Below are 5,449 nucleotides of genomic sequence, written 5' to 3' on the forward strand. Positions count from 1 at the left end.
TTCTTAGAAATCAATATTTCTCGAAATATTGAATTTTACGAAACGTCGGACGTTTTCAAAGATTACTTCATTTTTTGAGCGCGCATCCTGATTTGTGTTATATCAAAAATCGGACACTATATTTAAGTGGTCGTCGAGGAAAAGTTTCGCGAATTCCTCAAATCTCCCGAATCCTTTAAATTAGAATAATAGGAATAGGACATGTTATAATGTTAGAAATGCTTTCATCAAGATTCAATATAATTGGAATTTCGTTGTAAACGAATCAATTCAAATTGTAGCACTCGATGCAAAATCTGTTGCAATTCCGGTGACGCTTCAATTAAATTTAATTTAGATTTAATTAAACTAAATGATAGATATATCCACATACCAACGCGACAAAAACGAAGTATAAGTGATTCGCAACAGAAAATTCTGACTCATTTTTGATTCGCTGCCCACTTTATTGACATACTGTTAATTTCAATCGATGACGTCCCATTAACTCCGTTCAAAATGGAATACTCCAATCTTGATGACCACATAATCCCGTTAAGTTTTAGTTGTTCTATGTTTGCCGTTTTAAAAAAAATTAAAAGTACAAATTTTATCATTTACTTTTCACAATTTTAATAAATGCGTCCACATTTTTCGATACCATGTAAAGCAATCATTTATAAACGTCACTAAAATATCCGCAAATTCTACATTGAAATTGTATTTTCCATCCATTTGTCAATTATAAATTGAAGGGGGCACCAAAACTAGCTTGGGGCTAGGGCCTCACAAGGTCTTAATCCGCCCATGTGAACTACATTCCCCGGACTATAAGCTTTTCGCATCGACTTACTTTGACCTCCTGAGGTCATTCCATATTTGTATTTTCATACATTTTAGCTGAGTAGTTTGGCTTTTGGAAATGCAACCTCGCAACTGCGTTGCCGGCTTAGTGGCGTGGTGCCAAATTCGCTGTTGCCTATGCATCATTTATCTTCGGCAATGACTTCAGTGTTATCTGTTCCGGCTTACCTTCTCTGGATACTTTGGACTGGTGAAACCATTCGATCTCGCCGCCGTTTTCGTCCTCTATACCATCTACAAGCCTCTTCGATGTGGACTTGGAAAATATACCTCTTATAGCCGTAAGGCTCAATAATTTATCTTGTTTTGAAGAACAAGATGGGTTTTCTTTCCGCTGGATCGCTTTGTCAAAGGTGGATTCGCATCAAATGTATCAACATGAATCGTGAAGAATATTTCAACAAATGAACTAATCACTTTTCAACGTGTGTCTTAGCGGCGTTCAGACTCTGCATTTACGAATACGAAAAAATAGATGCTTCACCATCGATAACAAGCCCACGGATACCTTACATTTGTTCTCTCAAACGTCCGAAGCTTGGGTAACAAAATCAAGTACTTATCACTTTCTAACTAGGATCAATATGATGTTTTTGGTCACACTGAAACATGATAGGTCCCCTCTGTACCGGGTTCTTAAATATTACTTCAAGACTATTCTACCTTTTGTAAAGACTACGTAGGTGTTGCCATAGAGGCCATTTTTCTACATTTACTTGTGGTACTTGAATGACTGGTTGCGTCTTTTGCCCTCCTCGCTCTACTGTTGAGAAAGAGAGCAAATACGGTAAATTACGAGGGTCTTCTAGGCTATGGTAGTAGTTTTAGGTGAGATAGTACTATATTGTACTATTCTTATGGTACTCATAAAATAAAGTTAACTATTTTGAATACGTGTAAAGTTAATGTTACCAACATAATCTAACTTCTAAACATGTAGTATATGTTTTTTTAGGCTTATAAATGACATAAGAAAATTTTATGTAAGGCCAGTTTAATAATTCATAAGCTAGGGGGTCACTGGTCATAAGGACCAGTTTAATAATTCATAAGCTAAGGGGTCACTGGTCATAAGGACCAGTTTAAAATAAAATCTTATTTCCAAGGCGGTCTCCAAGGTAGCGCCTATAATATAGCGTCCGCTTCAGACAAATTAAAAAGTCATAAGAACGTTTTTTCTAAAATTAACATCAAATTATAAGCAAACGATGCAAAAATTATATTAAAATACAAGTATCAATATTGATAAAGTCAAATTTACGAATAACGATGAGGAAAACCTAATAGCGTCTGCTTCAGCCGCTACCTATTTAGTTTTCAAAGGCGAACCAAAGGGGGCGTAGCTATAGTTTTCGGTCACGAATTCCAATAGTTTTTTACCGACTGCTTGGTTTTGCGCTTGCTGCAGCCTACTTCCAGGAGCTAGTAGGGCACACTTTGAAGCTCTCTGGCGCTCTTTTAACTCATCGTAGGAAAATGGGGAAAAACAGGCATACTTCTCATCTCACCCCCTACAACTCCTTAACATTTTTGCATAACCATTTGAAAGACCCTGTATAACTACTCCGAATAGTCGTTAGTTCGAGGTCGGTTGATTATTGGTTTCCCCTGTAACAAATCTGAATCGGGCCGACGTCGACCGGCCTAAAAATCGCGACTCTTTATCGTATTTAATCCGACAATAAATGAAAACCTACTCCGATTCAAAACCGACTTATGAAATTTGCAATAAGCGCGGGGGCTTTAGCGTGAAGCTCATCTGCACGTTTTACTTTAAGCATATTCATGTATGTATGTATGGTTAGTACGGCTAACTCCAAACATTTCTTACTCCGAACACTTTCCTCTCTAAAAATCATTTATACAATTAGATGTCTCATCTAAATCAAGGAACAACTCTGCGTATTGTTCTATACATGAGTGACTGAGAATAATCATATCACCTTGGGCAGGAATCGAACTTACGACCACTGGGTTAACGTCCCAACGCCACTACCATTGGACTACCGAGGCCACGAATAATCAATCCTCGGACATCCAATTTAAGAGTGACTCGATCTGGTTCACATTATTGACGGGATACTGTAGCTCGTTGGCCTCGGTAGTCCAGTAGTAGTGGCGTTGGGACGGTAACCCAGTGGTCGTAGGTTCGATTCCTGCCCGAGATGATATGATTTTTCTCAGTCACTCTGGTATGGAACAATACGCAGAGGTATTCCTTGATTTAGATGAAACTTCTAATTGTATTAATTCCTGCGTAATAATAAAAATAAATTCTCAAACATTTATACATTTTGGATTGATAAAATTCGCCAAGAAAGAACTCATTTAATAGCTTAAATATCACGGAATTTGGCACAAAATACCTTAAAGACGTAAATAATAGTCTTAAAAAGTTGCGGGATTAATTAGCGCATTCCCCCAACTAATCGACTTAAGATAATGCACATTTGGATGCAGGTTTACTTCATATATAGGGCCTGGTAAATAAGGCTTCATAAATGATAGAGCCCAAACCTAAACAATCTTGTAATAACGAGAAACAGCCAACTCTTTTGGAATTCCTGGAAAACTCAGGGAATTTCATTTCGATTACAAAATTTTTTCACAAAATAAGCCAGGGAAAATCTCCGGAGATGGTCAGGGGAAACCTGGAAAAGTCAAATAATTCAAACCTGAAAAAACTGTAGCAACCCTGTAAAACCTAAAATTGTTTCCAAATTTAATGCCAAAAATATTAAAGTGTTGGTTGCACGAAATTTTAGCTATGGCTAATTAATGATTCATTAGAAAGAGCAAACATTTTATAGCAAGTACAGAAAATTTCATCAAAATCGGTTAAGTGGTCTTTGAATTATTATCAAAAGAAGTCGAAATGGTGGAAATCGAGTTTTTCGGCGAATTTCCAGACTTCTAAAATTCTTCTCGGCACCCATGACGTCAGAAAATGCGAAGCGTATCATTGGCTAATTGTCTGTAATACATTTCTTTGCATCTGGGATTAAAAGCAGGTTGATTTAACACCCAGGAAAAAGTCCTACGCAGTAGTAATTGAAATAGGCATACACAAGCCTACGTAAAGAAAAACGATTTGAAACGGAAGGCTCTTTGTAAATTCTACTTAAAACGTCGGGTGGCGCGCGCCGCATAGCACGCTCGTAACAAAAATATTTTTTATTTCGATAATAAGCCTAATATTATGATTAAAAACCTCTGGTTTGAAAACTTCTACAAGTAAACAGAATCCCTCTACTTCAGTTCCTTCTATTTTAGGAATAAAACTACAGTTTTGATTTGCCCCAAGTTGCTCGTGCTTCGGAGGAGAGAAATTCGCCGAAAATTTCAGGATTTTGGGGAGCGAATACACTTTGGCTTGGAAATTTGTTTCGAAAATGACATTTTTGGAAAGAGAACGTCCTGGGCTTCAAAACAAGCCCGCATTCATTCGTTTTTATTACTATCGATTTTTCGTGCAACCAACACTTTAAATTAAATTCGTAACTCCGAACCCCAGATACTGTGAATAGCTCCCGCTTAATTTTAAATAAAAATTAACAAAAACACACCATTAAAAATACTCCTGGAATGCCTTTAAATGCCTTTAAAGCAAAACTCAACGACGGAAAGCGTGGACCAGTGAGAGCTTAAAAAATACATAAGGCCTATTGGAGAGTTTTTGCGTCGGCTCAATAGGCCTTTTTATAACGTAACATTGGCCTACTTGTTTTATGTTGCTGCTAAGTCACGGGTGACGTATCGATGAAGTTTTACAACGAAAAGTCAGACATAAGAGTAAATTCGACGAAGCCCCCTGTTTTTAAGCATAAACTGAACTGAACTTCTACGTATTTCGTGGTAAATGAGCTATATAAGAAAAGTTCAGCAAGCGTAGCTTGTTTTATAGAAAGGCCTATTATTGCAGCGGGAAAATACAGATTGACAATAGACACCAGAAGCTCAATTTTTGTTAAAATTTTAACCGTTAAAATGGCCTTTTAAAGCTTTGAATATTAGAAAAGTAGGAACTATGCCTAGGCATCCAAAAACTGATATTTTTATACCTACTTACCTAGGCATAAGGGCAGGGCCGTCTTAAGGCATGGGCTAAATGGGCTACAGCCCTGGGCCCCCAGCCAGTTTTGGGGCCCCGGATAGGCGAGCCATACAGCCTCTGGTCTAGGGAAAAGGGTTTAGTTGGATAAATATTATTTATGCTCATTTAATGTTATGTATCTTTTAGTTACGTCTAAAGTAATTTGACTCTTCGCCACATCGCGTATCATACGGTACCAACAATTTCTAAAACCTAACAGCAGGTCACTGTTAGTAAAATCTATTTTCGGTAGGTCTATGTTATACTTTTGAAATTAAAAGTTTTGGTTTGATTTTGTGACAACTGACATACAAAGGCTGACCGTTGGGGATCGCAAAGGACTTAAGAAGTAAATTAGCCCAAGGCCCCAAAAGGTCTTAAGACGGCCTTGCATAAGGGGCATACTCATTCTTAGGTGTTCGGAGTTACCTAACGGTGTTCGGTGTTAGCCAGAAAAACCACCTTTCCAAAAATTGAGTTTATTTAAAACTTGGCTAGCTTAGCAAGTTGAAA

The sequence above is a fragment of the Leiobunum rupestre genome, chromosome 1 (genome assembly GCF_980474605.1).
Source record: "Leiobunum rupestre chromosome 1, qqLeiRupe1.1.hap1, whole genome shotgun sequence".
NCBI lineage: Eukaryota > Metazoa > Arthropoda > Arachnida > Opiliones > Sclerosomatidae > Leiobunum > Leiobunum rupestre.